Source organism: Ictidomys tridecemlineatus, chromosome 5 (assembly GCF_052094955.1).
Source record: "Ictidomys tridecemlineatus isolate mIctTri1 chromosome 5, mIctTri1.hap1, whole genome shotgun sequence".
Taxonomy (NCBI): Eukaryota; Metazoa; Chordata; class Mammalia; order Rodentia; family Sciuridae; genus Ictidomys; species Ictidomys tridecemlineatus.
This window is the reverse complement of record NC_135481.1, coordinates 23,256,271-23,276,616: the sequence shown is the minus strand read 5'-3', so window position 1 is coordinate 23,276,616 and position 20,346 is coordinate 23,256,271. Positions and strand designations below refer to the sequence as shown.

At 35.3% G+C, this 20,346-nt stretch overlaps 1 protein-coding gene and 1 pseudogene across 9 annotated transcripts in view; both read left to right on the top strand.

The window, feature by feature from the left end:
- Rnf111 (ring finger protein 111) overlaps positions 1-20,346 on the top strand; it is a 126,884-nt gene that overhangs the window by 58,456 nt on the left and 48,082 nt on the right. The window contains exon 1 of one of the 9 annotated variants that reach the window (XM_021727015.3): positions 53-222. The exons of the other annotated variants lie outside the window; for them this stretch is intronic. The gene's annotated coding sequence lies outside the window, so the exon portion shown is untranslated. Of the gene's footprint in view, positions 1-52; positions 223-20,346 lie in introns of those variants that run through there. 9 annotated transcript variants of the gene reach the window in all.
- Positions 11,336-11,434, top strand: LOC120886943 (U6 spliceosomal RNA; annotated as a pseudogene).

Here is a 20,346-nt window from a genome sequence, read left to right as displayed (position 1 = left end):
TTGCTGTGTGTTGGTCCCAGTGTGTTTCTAGTTGTTTCACTAGAAATAGAGTAGACTTCTTTTTCTTTTTCTTTTCCTTCTTTCTTTTTCTTTTCTTCCTTTTTTTTGCTGTATTGCCCAGGCTGGTCTTGAACTCCTGGGTGCAACCCATCCTTCTACTTCAGACTCCCCGACTGCAGTTGTGCACCACTGTACCCTGGCTTAGAGTTGGTTTGAAGAAAGGTATAGTAAAAATAATCTCATTTTAGTGAAAAATGTTAATTTCACTTTGGTACTCTATTTCTACACGTAACTGAAACACAGCTGTATTGATCTTTAAAGTAAGAAAATAGCAGATTAAGTGTATAAAGCAAAGAAATAGTCATTTTGGATACTCCTAAGAAGTTATTTTTATTTTCAAATAAAAACTGAAGTAAAAAAACTCACGAAATTATAAATCCTTTAGATTGCTAGACATTCCTTTTATTTTTGTTAAAGATGGATTTTGGTATCATGATTTACTTAAATATATATATGTGCCCCTGTTTTGACCCCCCCAACCTTATGCTAGGACTTCAATAGGTAGAAAGATGACAGTACAAAAAATGATAGTAATTAAAATATGCTATAAATTGACATTAACTTTGGGAGTGACATTGTCTTATGAAAGTATAGAACTAGGGCTGGGGTGGTAGCTCAGTGGTAGAGTGCTTGTCTCCCATATGTGAAACACTGGGTTCAATCCTCAGCACCACATAAAAATAATAAATAAAATAAGATATTGTGCCCATCTACAGCTAAAAAATTTAAAAAAGTATAGAACTAGAGACAGAAATCAGAACTTTTTATTCATTTTTGAGATCTAGAGTTTAGATTTAGGTTTGCTTGCTGTACATTGGATCTTTTGAGTTTATTGTTAAAGCTTTCTTGGTTTTCATAGCTTTCTCAATTGTTGAAAAGTATAGGACAGGTAATTCTGGTTTATTCTAGATCCCAAATTTAATGGCTTGTATTTTAGGTGTTTGGGTTATTTAATCATGATCAAATTACCAGAAAGAAATAATATCTATCTCCCCATCTAACCCCTCCCAGTCATAGAGGTTTATTTAGGAAAGTTGATACATATTCAAGGCAGAATGGAGGTGATCTCCAGAGAAAGGCCTTTGGGGTAAAGCAAGAAATATGCTTTCAAGGGAGAATGTGGGCTATCTATAAAGGGAGAGACAGCCTGTATATATTTTACATATGTATAAAACCTATGATGAAGCTATGTTTGTTGTTCTAGGTAGTAACTGTTTTTAGATCATTGTGAATAATTTTTCTTTCAGAAACCTGTAATTATTGTTTTAAAGTCTAGAATTACATTTGAGTGTTGACACCTCTGTTCTTTCTTAAATCCCATAGATTTTTGGTAACAGCTTGCCCAGGTTGCTACAGGTACTCAATTTATACAATTAGATGAAGAGAGCTACAGATGTTTAAAACCAAATGCTTTGCTGAATTTGCATTTTAAATTGAGATACTATGCTTTTAAGTCTCTCAGTAAGTATTTATTCAGTATCTCATATTCTAGGCACTGTCATTGGTCTTCAGTAGAAAGGCACTCTGCCTTCATGGAGTAGACATTCTTTTGGGCAGAAACAAAATACGCAGAATAGTTTCAGGTGGTGGTAAGTGCCAAGAAGAAAGTAAGATCACAAAATAAATAATGAATGGAAGATGGGGTTCTACTATGAATTGAGTAGTGAAGATGGCCATTTTTCAGGGGTAATAATTTTGATTTTTGACTAGAAAGAATCAGCTGTAGTGACAGTCTAGAGGAAGAGGGCTGTAGATGACAGAAACAGCAGATACATTAGATTGGAATATTCTGGAGAATTTTCAAGTGTAAATTAATTGCTTGGTTTGTCTTAGACTTTTCATAATTGTAGATGATATAAATAGATTAAAATTATTTTATGTGTAGCAAACTGATATAAATTGGCCTTATTTAAATCCAAACTCAAACCAATTGTAAAAAGTCATTTTTGAAACACTTGACGGACTCTATATGTGAATGGTATTAGATGATATCAAGGTGTTATTGTGTATTTTTTGATAAGGATGTTAATGACATCATATTTTGTAAGAAAATGCCCATTTTTTTTTTTTTAGAGATGGAAATGGAGACATGAAGGAGAAAAATGGTAAATGTCTCGTATTCATTTAAAAATAAATACTTTTGTGCAAAAAAACTGGGGATGAGGTAGATGAAACAAATAATGATAATACTTTTTTTTTAACTGGGGATTTAACCCAGTTGTGCTTTACCACTGGGCCACATCCTCGGCCCTTTTTTATGTTTTATTTAGAGACAGGGTCTCACTGAGTTGCTTAGGACATTGCTAAGTTGCTGAGGCTGGCCTTGAACTTGGATCTTCCTGTCAGACTCCTGAGTTGCTGGGATTACAGGCATACACCACTGCCCTTAGCTTATTCCAAGTAATATTTTGAATTTATTAGTGAATCAATTGCTATTCATAAATAGTTTTAAAAGTCCATATCAAAAGGCTTAAAATGGGGGCTGGGGCTGTAGCTCAGTGGCAGAGCACTTGCCTGTCATGTGTGAGGCACTGAGTTTGAATAATAATAAATAATAAATAAATAAATAAATAATAAAGGTACATCAACAATTAAAATATATTTTTTTAAAAAGGATTAAAATGAAAAACATCATTCCCCCCATGCTATTATTCTTTTAATTCCCTAGTTCTCCATGAGTAGAAACATGCCTTTTAAAAACTATTTTTCTAGGGGCAGGGAATATAGCTCAGTGGTACAGCACTTGCCTATAGCCCTAGGCCCAGGGTTTGATCCCTAGCGTCTCGTACTATTTGGAAGGCAGAAGTGCTGGGAATTGAACAGAAGGGCCTCACATCCTCACATGCTAGGGATGCACTCTAACAGTGAGCTCTCCACCCTTAGCCCCTACCTTCATATTTCTTAGTAGTATGCTTCCTCCTCCTTTTTTTTTTTCCACTTGAGATCTTGCTTTGTTGTATATTTACTTTTGATATCAGTTTACATTTCTAATTTTTTAAAGAATTTTTTTTAAAAGAAAAGAAGGTACCAAATTTTCAAAATGGAAAGAATGGCTCCTTGCCATCTATCTTTCTACTATCCAGTTCTTTATCCTAGAGATATATTTTCTCTTAATATTTTGTGTGTGTATTCAGATCAGCAGTTCTAAAATTATAGTCTGTGGACTCTTGAGGAGATCCTGGAATGTTTTAGGAAGTTTTCCAGGTTGAAAGTATTTCATAATGCTACTCAGTTCTTATTTACTGTGTAACTGTTGTCAATATTAGTTGACATTTGCACTGATGGTGCAAAAGCAGCTGTGGTATGAATCAAGATACTGGCAAAAGTGCACTCATTATTATACTCTTCAGTTATAAACGTAAACTATATGTTTGCCTTAAAAATGCCAGTTTCATTAAAGATGATCTTTATAAGCAGGAATATTAATTTTGTTAATTTTGAACCTTGTTCACAAGTCTTTTTAACATTCCTTTGGCAAAATGGAAAGGATGCTATAAAACACTTCTGCATTTCAAAGTATATTTGTCTTGAGGAAAAGAACTTGTGTGATGGAGTTGCCTTTCAAACAGCAAAGTATCACTTTTTTTCATGGAACATTTTTATTTGAAAGAATGGTAAATTTATAGTTATGTAAACTTGGGTATTTGCTCATTTCCTCAAAAGTAAGTGAGCCTGTCACTTCAAGGAATATAACAGACACAATTTATTGCCTAGACAAAATTTATTTTTTGAAGCAAATATTACATTTTGGAAAACTTACCTACCACTATGAGCTTGGCAATTTCTTGGGACTTTCTGATAAGATTCAAGGTGATAATAACAAATATGTGTGTGTGTTTTGTTGTTAAATAAAATGTGTTCTTAGAAGATGTGCATCATTCAGTATTTTTGAATGACTAGTGCATAATATTACAAAACTATGGATAGGTGAAAAATTTATATAAAGTATAAGACAGAACAATAGATTTTTAATGAAATGGTATGAAAAATTTTATTATTATAGTTTTGAATTACACATGGCAACTAACCTTTATGAACCTCTTGTCAAGTTTTGAAACTGGTCTCTCTTCCAGTTCTTGGTGGTAAAATCATATTTAAATAAGTGAACAAACAGTTTTTACATATTTGGTGAATAGATTTATTTTGCAAGACCAGAGTCTACTTGAACACCTATGTTCTTTAATACAGAATACCTTAGTATTGCTTGAATTCACCATTTTATTTTTATAACCCATCTTCCTGCCATTCCTCTGATATGATTTTATTTTTATTGTTCACTTAAGGACTCATCTGTTAAACTTTGGTTTCATCTCTGGAATCAATAGTTATCCCTTCTGTCTTCACATAGTATTTAGCTAGTACTTTATCTTGTAGCAGTTACATTCTATTAGACCTTTAACATTCTCCTGCTGTGGAGTCCAAGTTTCTGGAAATGTCTGTGATAAATACTAGAAATTAGGGTTGAGTAATATAATAATCTTATATAAAAATAAAGTTATAGGGGCTGAATTATGAGCAAAACTCTTGAAACCATGCATTCAATTTTAAGAGAGAGAGAGAGAGGGAGAGATCGATACATCAAAGCTAGTAAATTATAAATCCAGTCTTTTGTTGTCAGGCCATAGGCAAGTTGTTTAACTTATGCAATCCTCAGTTCCCTGGAGAGAATAGTGTTTTGTTTTGTTTTGGGGTATCAGGGATTGAACTCAGGGGCACTCAACCACTGTACCCCATTCCCAACTCTTTTTTTGTATTTTATTTAGAGACAGGTTCTCACTGAGGTGCTTAGTGCCTCGTTGTTGCTGAGGCTGGCTTTGGACTCTTGATCCTTCTGCCTCAGCCTCCAGAGTTACTGAGATTACAGGCATTCTCCTCTACTTCTGGTGAGAATAGTTTTTTAGTAAGGATAACATGAAATAAAAACATGGCATACAATTCTTTATAGGCCCTGGACTAAATCTGAGCCCATTTCTCTTTCTTCCACTACCCCCCTCCCCCAATCTATGTTAGACCTGTAATAGATCTTTCCTTACTTTTTCTTCTTCCAGTAAGTAAAACCCTCTCTAGAACTTTGGCTTTCCCTGTGGTTAGTTTTTCTTATGATTTAGTTTATTAGCTTGAGAGAAACTTGTTGATGATCAGCCTTTACCATTTATTTCCTTAAGAGCACATATTTTTCTCCTTAATTATATTTTGAATGTTTGTGTCTACTCATTTGTATGAAATTTTCATGAAAACAGGGACTATTTTCTTTTTTTTGAATGGTAGAAGATAGAATTCAGGGATGCTCCATCACTCAGCTGAATTCTCATTTTTAAAATTTTATTTCTTTTATTTTTGAGACAGAATCTTGCCAAGTTGCTGAGGCTGGCCTCAAGCTTGCAATTGTCCTGCCTCAGTCTCCTGAGAAGCTGGGATTTCACTTTTGTATCACTGTTTCCAGCTGAGTTCTAGATCTTGTTTGTAGCTTAGCCCCAGTACCTAGAATAGTGCCTAACTCATAGACTTGATATTTTTTAAATAAGACTGATAGCCTTGCACATGTTAGGCAAATGTTCTACTACTGACCTATATCCCCAGCTCCTATCTTCTAGATCCCTATTTTTTTTTTTTTTGGTACTAGGGATTGAATCCAGGGGCCACTTAACCACCAAGCCACATCCACAGCCCTTTTTAAAATATTTTATTAGAGACAGGATCTCATCGAATTGCTTAGGGTCTCATTAAGTTGCTGAGTCTGGGTTTGAACTTATGATCCTCCTGCCTAAAGCCTCCTGAGTCATTCACTGGGATTACAGGTGTGCACTATCGTGTTGGGCTATTTTTGGTTCTTGCTATAAGAATTTTCACTTTATGTACTGATTACACTGGTCCAAGGAAGCAAAAATGGCATTTAATCACAAATAACCTTGGAAATCTTGAAGTTGCCTATAAAATATAAATTATAGACATACAGTCTCGTAATGTCCAACAGTTCAGTTTTTCCTTCAGCCTTGGAACAAATCATATTTTCATTGTTAAAAACCAGATGAAGTAGTGTGTTGGCCCATGATGTGGGGAAGCTAAATGGCACTAAACATTAGAGTCTGATGGCACAGGAAGATGCTCCTATCATGAGAGACATATGAGAAATGAGACCAACTAGAGGATAGCAAAATTTTATCTTCTATTGTGCGAGATTTCAAGCATATAATTAGTAGAACGGCAAACAATGTAGTTTAAATGGTTTAAATGTTTTCTTCTTCATGTAGTTGAGTTTATTCTATAGGTATGATTTCTATCCAGAGGTATTCTCCCCAGTTTTCAGTATGATTTTAACTTCAGTCATTACAATGTTAGTATTTCTTTCTGTTTTCTCTTATAATTATGTTCTCTAATTAATATTATCTAGGTTACATATTTTGACTGACCTAAATCATATACACAGAACAAAAACAAATTTTATCTAAATAAGGTTATAGTACTTTCGAGAGAGATTGTTTCCTTGGGCAGTTTTGCTCCCCAAGGTAGAGCCTACATTAGGACAGGTATTCAGTTTTCTTGTTTTGTTTTGTTATTCTGACCTTTGCGTTGGCTTTAACAACTCAGGGGTTTAGTCTTCTAGAGGGATTTGATGTTTACTCAAATAAGAAGGTAGACTAGGGGCTGAGGTTGTGGCTCAGAGGTAGAGCATTCACCCAGCACGTGCGAGGGCCTGGGTTCGATCCTCAGCACCACATAAAAATAAATAAAATACAGATATTGTATGTCTAGTTATAACTAAAAAATAAACATTAAAAAAAAAAGAAGAAGGTAGACTAATCTCTAATATGAGGTGGGTGTTTCTAGAGAATAAAAGGTCTATCCTTTGGGGAGGGGGAGAAACTCAGGGGAACGAAGCTTTGTGGACTTTTTTTTTTGGCCTGGATTATTTCTAAAAACTGATGAACTCTTCAACTTTAAAAGCAACAATAGAGGGCTGGGGTTGTGGCTCAGCGGTAGAGCACTTGCCTAGCATGTGCAAGGCCCTAGGTTTGAACCTCAGCACCACGTAAAAATAAATAAATAAAATAAAGGTATTGTGTCCAACTGTAAATACAAAGTAAATATAAAAAAAAACAATAGAAGCTATCATGTGCATGTATATTTTGTGTGCTCTTTACAACAACCCCCTTTCAGTAAATATTTCCATCTGTCAGCAAATCGATTTAGAGGGTTAGTAACCATCACAACAGCTATAGGAGTGTAGGGATTTAAGTCAGTAAGTTTTGAGTTACCTGAGTAAGGAATTCCAGTATTCAGAAATTCACTATTTCTCTGTTGCTTTCTAAGGAAAACAGTAAGGTTTATTTATTTAGTGGTACTAGGGCTTTTATGCATGCTGGGCCAAGTGCTGTACCATTGAGCTACTTTTCCAATCCAGGGAATAGTATTTATTTTTAGTGGACATAGCCATTATCAAAAGAGAGAATAGAGCTGGGCATGCGCCACCATTGACTGGGGAGTCTGAGGCAAGAGGATTGTGAGTTTGAGACCAGCCCAGCAACTTGTTGAGGTCTTGTGCAACTTTGAGACCTTGTCTCAAAAGAAAAAGTAAAAAGGGCTGGTGATGTGGCTTAGTGATTAAGTGTCCCTGGGCTTAATCCCTCATATCAAAAAAAAAAAAAAAAAAAAGGAAAAGAAAAAGAAAAGTGGGAGGCTGAGGCAGAAGGATCGGGAGTTCAAAGTCAGCCCCAGCAAAAGCAAGGCGCAAAACAACTCAGTGAGACCCTTCTCTAAATAAAATACAAAATAGGGCTGGAGATTTGGCTCAGTGGCTAAGTGCCTCTGAGTTAAATTCCCGGTAACACCTCCCACCCACCCCCGCCAAAAAAAAACTTGGTGATTTTTTAATTTGGGTGGTAAAATTAGGGGGAATTTAATTTTTTTTGTGCTTTTCTCTACATTCCTGATTTTCTGTAGTGAATTTATTTAAAAATCAACTAAATTGGGCTGGGGACGTGGTTCAAGCAGTAGCGCGCTCACCTGGCATGCGCAGAGTGCTGGGTTCCATCCTCAGCATCACATAAAAATAAAGAGGTTGTGTCCACCGAAAACTAAAAATAAATATTAAAAAATTCTCTCTTTCTCTCTCTCTTTTAAAAAAATCAACTAAATTGATGCATAATTTATATAAATTATGAGGCACCTATTTACTGTGCAGTTTGGTGAGTTTTGACAAATGTATGCATCCATGTCACCTTATTTAGGAAGTAGAACTTTCCATTATCCTAGAAAGTTGTTTTTGTTCTTTGACATCATTTCCTCCATTCCCAGGCAACCACTGATCTGATTTTTGACACAATAGTTTTAAAACTATATATGCTAGGCATTAATAAAAGGGGATGGGGGGGCTGGTTATGTATCTCATGGTAAAGTGCCCTTCAGTTATGTCCTCAATATCTGAATAAATAAAAATAAAACTTTATATATAATCTTATACTTTTGCTCTTATAAGTATTTTTTTCATCAAGTATTTTCCCTCTAGCATTTTATTATGAAATATTGCAAACACTAGAAAAATTGAAAGAAATTTGCAGTGAATGCCTGTTTCCCTCCCACCCATATTCTACAAGTAATAATTTGCTCTTTTTTGCTTTATTACATTTTTAGTCATCTACGTTCCTCTAACCATCCATCAATCAGGCCTTTTAAAAATTGATTTTAAAATAAATTTCAGGTGGCTGGGGTTGTGGCTCAGCAATAGAGCGCTCACCTACTATGTGTGAGGAGCTGGGTTCGATCCTTAGCACCACATAAAAATAAATAGATAATTGGTGGACATCAATGCATTTTACCTGCAAAAACTATAACTTTAGTTCATTAAGTGGAGTTGGATATTTGTTGATAGTTCTTTGGTTTTAAAGTAAATTTTACATTCAGTGAAATGTACACATTAAGTGTACCATTTGTTGTTTTGTTAAATGCATGCATTTGTGTTACTCAGATTATTTTTTTCTGTACATATTTTTAATATTTTTAGTTGTAGATGGACATAATACCTTTATTTAATCAAGTGCTTTACTACTGAGCTACAACCTCAGCCCTCCAAATTTTTTTATAGGTGCATTTTTGGATTCACTGTTACATGTTCATACCTGGACATAATATATTTGGTCAGTTGTGTTATCCAGATTCTAATGAAGAAAATTGACCATAATCATCACCTCAAAAAGTTCCCTCATTCTCCTTCCTTATCAATCTTTTCCCCTAACCCTTATTGATACAACCGTTGTTCTATTTTCTTTTTCTCCTAGTTTAGGTTTGGCTTTTTTTTTTTTTGGTACTGGAGATTGAATCCAGAGTTGCTTTACACTGAATCACATCCCCAGCCCTTTTTAAACTTTTTATTTTATTTTGAGACAGGGTCTCACTAAACTGCTTATGGCCTTGCTAAGTTGCTGAGACTGGCCTTGAATTTGTAATCCTCCTGCCTCATACCTCCAAGTGGCTATGATTACAGGCATGCATGTACAGCTGTCTCTAATTTCTTGTTTTTGAGGTTCCATACATATTATAACATGTATCAGTAGTTCTTTATCATTGCTATTTGTTTATCCAGTCACTTGTTGAGGATTATTTTTCCTTCAGTTTTGGCTGTCATGAGTAAAGCTATAAATTCATAAACAGGTCTTGCTGGGGGTGTAACTTGGTGCTGTAGCACTTGCCTAGCATGTGTGAGGCCTCAGTTCAATCCTCAGCTCCATAAAAAGAAATCAAAACAAAACAAATATATAGATTTTTTTGTAGACATATTTTCAGACCTTGGCATGAATTTACTGGATACTAGATTAGATTTATGTAAAGTTAACTTTATTAGAAGCTGCCAAAGAGCTTTGTGTGGAGTTCTAATTACAGCATGTATTTGCCAACATCAAGTGGTTTTTGGTCTAAAATTTTTACTTTTAGCCTTTTGTTCGGTATGTAGTGGTATCTTTTTTTTTTTTTTAAAGAATTTTTATATTTATTTTTTAGTTTTCAGCGGACACAACATCTTTGTTTGTATGTGGTGTTGAGGATCAAACTTAGGTCACACACATGCCAGGCTAGCGCGCTACTGCTTGAGCCATTCCCAGCCCTGTAGTGATATCTTACTATGGTATTAATTTCACATTCCTCTTATGATTAAAGATACTGAACATTTTTTGTGTTCCCCTCCTCCCTTTGAGAAATGGTCTGCTAACATCTGATCACCTTTTTCAGATTCGAATATCAAAGTTTTCTTTCTTATCAAATTTTAAAGATTCTTTATAAAATCATCATCTCTGGTCACTTCTGTAAAAAGCAGAATGGGATAAAGTTAGTTCTCTTAGGATTTTGCCTCACTTTCACAAGGATTATGCTCCCAGAATATGAACATAGAAATGCTTTGGAGATAGTGACATGTAAAAGTAAAATGTATGATGATAACACAAAGGACAGGAGAAAGTAGAATTATATTGCTTTTGTTTCTTATTACACATGAATCAGTCTATTAGAACTGTACCAGAGTTAGAGGATTTTTGAGTGTCTCATAATATTACTGGATGCTTTGAGTCTAGGTAAAATGATATTCAGTGAACAAACAAAAAACCCAGGAACACCAACCCCCCCATATGATGTGTGTCCTCTTTCCCTTTTTCTGTCTGTCACAGAGAGTTATGTGTGGCTGGGAGAACTTAGTTATAGGGCAAACCCAGAAAACCCACCCCCTGTTATGTGTGTCCTCCCTTCTTTTTTCTGTCTGTGACACAGAGTTGGGGGGGGGGACAGAACTTAGTTGTAGGGCTTTATATTAACATTTTTATTTTAAAATAATTTTATTGATTATTCTAAGCCTTTATGATTATTTTCATGTTCTCATTTTGTTATTCAGCTTATATGCAGCCCTTTTCAGCATTATATCATTTGAGAATATAGTGAACCTTCTTCCATTTGTTCCCTTACATGATATCATGTCTAAAACCAAATTTTGGAATACATGTTATAATTAATTTTTAATTAATATATTACTTGATATTGCTAACTATGCACTTCTAGACAAGGTTAGCATTGTTAATGTTTGTCTTTTAAGAAATATATCATTTTTAAAAAAAGATATCATTTTTGAAATGTACATTTTGAAGTGTACTTCATCATTAAGTGTATGGTTTCTTCAGTGAACCTCTGCCACAGAGAATAGGCCAATCAAGTGTTCCTTCTTCCCATTTCATTTTGTTCTTTTTTTCTTTCTGGAAACCTTTTTGTACAATTTCACCTTCAAAATTAGATTAGTTCCGCACTTCGGCAGCACATATACTAGAATTGGAACAATAGAAGATTAGCATGGCCCCTGCTCAAGGATGACATGCAAATTTGTGAAGCATTCCATATTTTTTTGAAATGCATTCTGCTGTCATATATAACAAATTATACAATTAGATTCTACTCCGTTTGTTTTGTTATAGTGTGTATATCATAACACTTAGTATCTAGTGTATTTTAATTACCTACTGATATGTTTCCCTAATTGCTAGACTATTTAACTTTAAGAAGATAGGGCTGGCGATACAGCTCACTTGGTAGAGTGCTTGCCTCACATACACAATGCCCTCGGTTCAATCCCCAGCTCCACACACACAAAAAAAAAAAAAAAAAAAAAGTTAAGATAGGTCTGTAGCTTATAGCTTATTCATCTTTGTGTTTGTATTACCTGGAACATTCTAGAATATTTAAGGTATTCAGAAAGTGTTTATTGGACAGAGTATTAATTTGTTTGGGGTTCTGTAACAAAATAGCACAGACTAAATAAGTTCTGAAGGCTATAAGTCCAAGATCAAGGTATTAGTCAGTAGTTTAGTTTCTCCTGAACCTTTCTCACTGGTTACAGATGGGCCATTTCTTGTGTTGTCTTCACTCAGTATTGTCAGTGTGGAGGCATCCCTGGTGTTTCTCCAGTGTTTCTAAATTTCTTCTTATAAGGACTTTTTTCTTTCTTTCTTTTTTCTTTTTTTTTAAAGAGAGAGTGAGAGAGAGAGAGGGGGACAGAGAGAGAGAGAGAGAGAGAGAGAGAGAGAGAATTTCAACATTTATTTATTTTTCCTTAGTTCTCGGCGGACACAACATCTTCCTTTGTATGTGGTGCTGAGGATCGAACCCGGGCCGCATGCATGCTAGGCGAGCGCGCTACCGCTTGAGCCACATCCCCAGCCCCATAAGGACTTTTTTCTATCTGTGACACAGAGTTGGGGGGGGGCAGAACTTAGTTGTAGGGCTTTATATTAACATTTTTATTTAAAAATAATTTATTGATTATTCTAAGCCTTTATGAATATTTTCAGGTTCTCATTTTGTCATTCAGCTTATATGCAGCCCCTTTTTTCAGCATTGTATCATTTGAGAATACAGTGAACCTCCCATTTGAACCGAGGGCCTTGTGCATGTCTCAGTGGGTTCAACCCATCCATTTGACCATATTTAGCATTGGTTACTTCTTGAAAGGTTTTATATCCAAATACAGTCACATTTTGAAGTATTAGGGGTTAGGACTTCAACATATGAATTCTGAGGGACACAAATTAGTCCATAACATATCAGTACTTAGATTTAGTGTATGTTCCAGCTGAGGTTGATTTCTTATGGTTCAAAACCAAATTGAGGTTGTCAAAGTTAGGACCAAAGAGTCTTTGCTGGTATAAGAAGTAGCTTACTTTTAGTGTTTTGTCTTAATTCCCACTTAGGTAAGTATAGTTCTTAATGATTAAGACCCTATATTGCCTTTAGTACTTTGAAGTACTACTTAGGTGTTCTTGTTTAATAGTAAGCTTTATTTTCCTCTTCATGTCACAAAAATATAGATAAAACACATATACATATGTACATTAGGGTATATGTATACTTTTTATACATACTGGCTTTTTATTCATGATTGCTAAACATTTTAACCCCAGAAATGTGTTGATTTGCAAAATTGTCAGTGGTAATTAGAAAGGTGACACAATTTAGTAATTTTCCTATAGCACTTCCCTGAATTATATATAATTTCTTGATGTAAGCATATAGATGCCTGGCTATCCTGGTGGTCCTTTCTTTTCCCATGGTAGCCCCGGCTTCAGATTTCCACTTTCTCCTTCCGTGTAATAAGACTTTTGGAAATATTGGCAGTAGTGAGGGAATGGACTTAAGATCGGAGAGCAAGATAAACTCCATAGTTGTTCATTGACTCTTACCTTTCAGAGTGATTGGGGGAACTTTATAAATACTGTAGTACTCTTTGTCCCCCTTTGTAAAAATTTTATTTTGCAATTGATTTGCATTTATATCACAAAGATAGTACCAGAATTCCTCACCTGGTTTCCCTTATTGATAACCTCTTACCCATTGCATGTCTGTCACTACTGAGAAACCAACATTGGTATATCACTACTAATTAAATTCCAGATGTTATTTGAAGGTAGTCTCTTGCAGTTTCACAATTCTGTCTTTTCATAACTAAGTTTTGAGGAATGCTTGTCTGATTTTATAGACTGCCCCTCAAATTGATTTGTCTAATGTTTTTCTTATGGTTTGACTGGGGTTATGGATTGCAACCCATCCATTTGACCACATTTAGAAAAATACCTCAGAAATGAAGTACCCTTCATATCATATCAGGGGAACATAGTATCAACACAGCTTATCATTGATAATATTAACTACAATTTTTGGCCAAGGTGGTATTTGCCAGGTTTCTCCTCTGTAAAGTTACTGTGTCTTCTTGCCCACTTGAGTTGAGGTTAGTGGATGAGTGGTTGGATGCCAACTTGTGGAAGGACAGGTGTCAACATAAATAGTTGAAATTCTTCTGTAAGCAGATTTATTTATATCAGTATGGACTCATAGATATTTTATTTTTTACTTTGGACTAGAATTCAATACTACATTATTTATTTTTTTGTTAAATTGTTTCAGTTTTGGCCATTGGGAGCTCCTTCTGTTTGGCTCCAGCGTCCCTTTGACATGCACCATCCTTTTGTTTTTTGTGTTTTTTTTACTTTCTGGCACTTAGAGATGCTTCAGGCTCATTTTGGATTTTCCCTGCCCAGCCCTAGAATCAGTCATTTCTCCAAGGAGCTCTTGTTCCTTTTATTGGAAAATGGTATTACAAATCAGAATTTGGCCTAGGTGCCCTAAAAAGTTAACTTCTCTGTTCTTATGCAGAATATCTGGAAAGTTGAATCTGAGTATTTGGATGAATGATGGAGGGATTTTAGTATCACACACTTATAGTACTTGGTAGTAACTGCTTGTTGGCTATCTTCTGTTTTTTTATGTAAATTTTTTTATTTATATATGACAGAAGAATATATTATAATTCTTATTATGTATATAGAGCACATTTTTTCATATCTCTGGTTGTATACATAGTATATTCACACCCAATTCGTGTCTTCATACATGTACTTTGGATAGTAATGATCATCACATTCCACCATCATTAATTACCTCATTCCCCCTCCCTTCCCCTCTAACTCTGCCCTATCCTAGAGTTTGTTATTCCTTCCATGCTCCCCATTCCTATCCCACCATGAATCAGGCCCCTTATATCAAATAAAACATTCAGCATTTGTTTTTTTGGGATTGGCTAACTTCACTTAGCATTATCTTCTCTAACTCCATCCATTTATCTTCAAATTCTATGATTTTATTCTCTTTTATTGCTGAGTAATATTCCATTGTGTATATATGCCACATTTTTTTTTTATCCATTCATCTGGCTATCTTCTGTTACTTAAGTCATAGGAAGTAGCTTCTTAAAAGTACTTTTTAGCATTAAAAGACTGTAGAAAACTTAAAAAGGAATGTATACTGACTTTAGAGGTAGCAAGTAGGGAAAAGTTAAATACTTGTATTTTATTCTGAGCCTATGAATAAAGGATCCCTCTTTGTATGAAAAAAGAAAGGATACTGGGGCTGGGGATGTGGCTCTATCTTCAGCACCACATATAAACAAAGATGTTGTGTCCGCTGAAAACTAAAAAATAAATATTAAAAAATTCTCTCAAAAAAGAAAAAAGAAAGGATACCAAGGAAAATGATATGGAAAGGGAGGTATAGATGATAACTTCTGTTAATAGGAGCTGCAGATTTTATAGCACATATTCCTCTTCATCATTGTTGTCATTATTAGTAACAGTAGTAGCATTTTGTCATAACTGCTGTTATTCCCAGCTTTACTTCTCCTGTAGTGCTTGTGTTATACCTGAAATCAAACTCGGGGCCTCCCCCACATGCTAGGCAAGTGCTCTACCACTGAGCTGTACTTCCAGCCCTTTTAAAATTTTATTTTGCTACAGGGTCCTGGTAAATTTCCATGGCTGACCTGGAACTTTAATCTTCGTGCCTCAACCTCTGGAGTAGCCAGGATTACAGATGTGTGCCACCATACCTGGTTATGTTTTTCTTTTTCTCTTAATTTTTTTTTTTAAAATAGATTGTCAGGGGAGCTGGGAGTTACTTTCCAATTTTTTTAGTTGGAGTTTAATGGAAATCAGAACTTTAAATGTGTTTCTGCTTTGTAACTTTCTGAAACATTTCAGAAAATGAGGGCCTTGTTTTAGGAAATTTATTGCTGAATTCTCTTTTGCAAAACCTTATTTGAAACAGCAACCTAAGTTTTAACAAAAGGTTTTGATCAGAACACCAGTTTGTCCTTATTAAAATAAGAACTCACAGGGTTTTCTGAGCTTCATAATTGCCATTTAACAATTTGTAGCTATGTCTTTGATAGCCTTAGATTTTAGGATTGGCATGCACTTAGAAACCCAACTTGATTTTTTTTTTTTAAAGTCCAACTGTTTTCTTCCTTATCAGTTTAAAGATCTCACTGCATATTAGCCTTTTATAGAGATATTATCCGTCATGTATTTACAAATATTTTGCATATTAAATTTGATGTATTTTTACTCTTATGAATTTATGTACAGTTTTCTTGTATTATTGAAGTTTTCTTGTACACTTTTAATAAAAATTGAGGGATATAAGTCACAATTGGCATATTAATCTGATGAAACTCTTTAAACTGCTCTTTTTCCCAATCTTGCAGATCTTTTTTTCTCCCTATAGTCTACTCCTTTTAGCTCCTCAGTAAACTATGTGAAGCAGAAACATGTAGTTCCTCATTCTTTAATAATTTGACCCTAGCTTATTCTTCCCCAGTGGTGGGGGTGTGGGCAAGGAAAACCCACGTCTCAAACATTATAGTATTTTAGATGCTGCCATTTCTTGCCTTGACTAAGCATTGTTTGAAATGAATATTTCTCCCATCACTCATACATTTTTCATGGTTTGACTTGGATGTCACCTTCTCTATGAACTAATTTCCAGAGGCACAAATTGCTACATCCTTTGTGTTCCTACAGAAAGTGATTTTATTTTATAGCACCTGTAGTTTGATCGTTTGTTTTGCTTGGTTAATTATTTATTTCCTTAAATTCTGTTTGATACTATATTGTGAGCTTATTGAAGGATAGGATCCTATGTCTTACTTCTGCTTACAGATCAAGGATATAGTTTTTGTACTGCAGATTGCTTGCAGGGGTGCTTTAACATTAAACTGTGTCCCCAGTTCTTTATATTTTTTTTGAGATAGGTTCTTGCTAAGTTGATGAAGCTCTCATTAAATTGCTAAGGCAGGCCTCTAACTTGCGATCTTCCTGCCTCTCCAGAGTTGCTGGGCATGTGTCACTGTGCCCAGCTAAGTTACTTTTTTTGTTTTTGGTATTGGGGATTGAACTCAGGACCACTCGACCATGAGCCACATCCCCAGCCCTATTTTTTAGTATTATTTTTTGGTACCAGAGAATGAACCCAGAGGCACTTGGCCACATCCCTAGTACTGTTTTGTATTTTATTTAGAGACAGGGTCTCACTGAGTTGCTTAGGGCATCACCATTGCTGAGGCTCGCTTTGAACTTGTGATCCTCCTGTCTCAGCTTCCTGAGCCTCAGGGATTACAGGCATGCACTACCATGCCTGGCCTATAGGTACTTTTTAGTCATTTGAATAATTGAACATACATGCAGTCAAATTTTTCATCTTGATTTTTTTTTTTAGTCCGCTATACTTTGGTTCCCACCTATTTCAAACTGTATATTCTATTTCTTGCTGCTTTAGTGAGATTGTTCACCTTAGAGTCTTGTGTATATCACGATAATTATACTTTTTCTGTGTTATTTTGAGTTCTTCCTTCCTTAACATTTTTTTTAGCATATGTGACAATACTTATTCATAAGAAAAAGACCAAGCTTTCTTTTTTTTTTTTTGTACCAGTGATTGATTTTAGTGGTGCTTAACTGCTGAGCCACATCCCCAGCCCTTTTTTGCATTTTATTTAGAGACAAGTCTTTCTGAGTTGCTTAGGGCTTCGCTAAGTTGCTGATACTGGCTTTGAACTTGAGATCCTCCTGTCTCAGCTTCTCGAGGCACTAAGATTACAAGTGTGGGCCATTGCACCCGGCTGAAACTATTTATATTATTATCAAAAAGTAGATCCAGATTAAGTGTGCTGCTGTAAAGTCTACAGATTTTATTAGCTATATTGTTTAATTCCACATTACTTATTTTTTTTAGTATTTATTTTTTAGGTTTAGGTGGACACAATATCTTTATTTTATTTTTATGTGGTGCTGAGAATCGAACCCAGTGCCTCACGCATGGTAGGCGAGTGCGCTACCACTTGAGCCACATCCCCAGCCCTCCACATTACCTCTTAAAAATTGTTCACTGTTATAGGCTTGTAGGTATCTTTCTATATATTATAAAAATAATGATCATCTTTAAGTTGGTTACTACTTTGAAAAAGAAAGAACTCTTCTCTGAGTGAATTCTAATCTGAAGAAAGACTGAGGCTCCTAAAAGTTCAGTTTTGGGAATTATTTAAATAACAGAAATCTCTAAGAGTAATTTATAAGTTTGAAGCTTTGAATGTTGGCAGATTGATTAAAGAATATGGAGGTTTGTTTTCCTTGCACACTTTTGTTTTTTGAATTCTCATTGATTCTTTTCAGTTAACTCAACAGTAAATTATACTCCCTTCCTCCCCATACTGGGGATTGAACTGGGGGTGTGTGGGGGGGAGTGGGTGTGGGGAGTGGGTTGTGTGGGGGAGTGGGGAGATGGTGGGGGGTTGGAGAATGGGTGAGTGGGGAGGGTGGGGAGTGGGTGGGTGTGGGGGAGTGGGGAGTGGATGGGGGGGATGGAGAATGGGTGGGTGGGGAGTGTGGGGAGTGGGTGGGGATGGGGCAGGGTGCTCTACCACTGAGCCATATCCCCAGTCCTCCTCAGACCTTTTTATTTCTTATTTTGAGACAGGATCTTGCTGGATTGCCAAGCTGGCTCAAATTTGCAATCCTTCTACTTCAGCTTCCTAAATAGCTGGCATCACAGGCATGAGCCACATTGTATCTGTCTTGATTATTATACTTTTACTGATGACAGATTTTGTGAAATAGTTTGATGATAAATTATTACTTTCCAAGCATTAAAATTTATAAACAAAGGTAAATTCAGAAACCATAGGCTACTTTTAATAATGAAAAACAATCAGCCCTCAAGTTTGACATCTGCATTCAAACTTGCCAGCAATCAAATGCCCTCTGTCTACTGGTCTTAATTAACAACAGTCATGACTAGAGCAGTAGACACTTCATAGCATATTGAACTCCACCCAGTTTGTGTTGATAAGGAGACTTAAAGAGGTGTTATATGTGTATTTTTTGATGACTAATACTTAGGGATTTTAGAAAACTTAAGACAAATGAGAAAATCATTAAGTTCATAGTGAAATAGAAATCAATAGTGTGACAGAGATTTCTTTTTTTTTTAAATCAACTTTTTTTTTTGGTTGTAGATAGACACATTCCTTCCTTCCTTCTTTCTTTCTTTCCTTCCTTTCTAACCTAGTGCCTCACACATGCCAGGTGAGCGCTCTACCACTGAGCCGCAACCCTAGCCCCTAGAGATTTATTTGTTTTCAAAAGCAGAATGTCTGGTATTAAAATTTAGAAAGCTTAAACTTCTAGCTCCCCAAACCTCATTCATTCATAATAGAGGGGAGTATATAGAATTCTTGGCTTTCATAAATTTCATATTAAAAAAACTAGTCATTTAATTCTCTACTTCAGAGTTTTGAAGGGACACTTGATTTTATGCCTTTCTTGTCCTCGATGGTTTCATTTACTTTTTAGATTATAAGAAAAGGTGTATAGCCTTATGTTGTCTTGTATGTATACATACTTCTTTAGAAAATAATAACAACCATTATGCCTCATGCTCTGCTAGGTACTCTTATATAATCATTATGATAATTTTATAGGATAGGAACTATTATTATCCTAGCATATAGACTGTAAACGATTTTAGAGAGTTTAAGTAGTATGACAGAGATTATATAGCTAGCCAGGGGCAGGGTCAAGACTTGAACTCAGATTTTTTTTTGTATCAAAGTGAATTTCACTTTCCTTTGCTATTTACCAGTCATCTCACTTAAAGATGGAAATTTGTCTTCATTGTCACTGAGTATCCATCCATACATTTTGTTTTCCATAATATTTTCCCATAGTTCTGAGAATTGCTTTAGCTTTTGGTTATTATAAGACTTTATATTCTCTAACTTCTTGGAATATTTAAAAAATATTTTAAATATTACTTAGTCTTTTTCCCCTTGGTGGTTTTGATCATCAATTACTTCTCTACTCTTTAAGTCTTTTCAGGTCAAATTTATATTCAGAAGGAACAAAGACTTGTTTTATTCAAACTAAGCCTTAGCTGAAAAAAGTCAACCCATGTGTAAGTCTATCTAAGTGCCATCATGGTGCTATCTGTGCACCTCAGTTCATTTTTACCTTTTCAGAAGAGACATGTATCCTAGGCAGACCTCTCTCATAAAGTGATTTACATTTGACTTTCTGAATCTGACTGTCCTAAACTTAATTGTTCTGTATCTTCATTCCTCTTAATAACATGAGAAATAATGTCTAGAGCAACATGAATTGAAGGATGACTGAATCCCCTTGTGTGAATAGTCCTTGTCCAGTTCCTCTAAACAGGTTAGTGTTTCTGTGGATATCTGCTTACGGAATAGAATGAGCATCTTTGGATCTAGGTTCCTGTGTTGTTGTCAGCTTTCCATTGCTGTATCAAAACTTGAGATAAATCAATATAAAGGAGGAAAGGTTTATTTTGACTCACAATTTCAGAGGTTTCAGTCTATGGTTGACCCAGTTCTTTTGGGCCTGTGGCAAGGCAGTACCATGGTGGTAGGAATGTGTG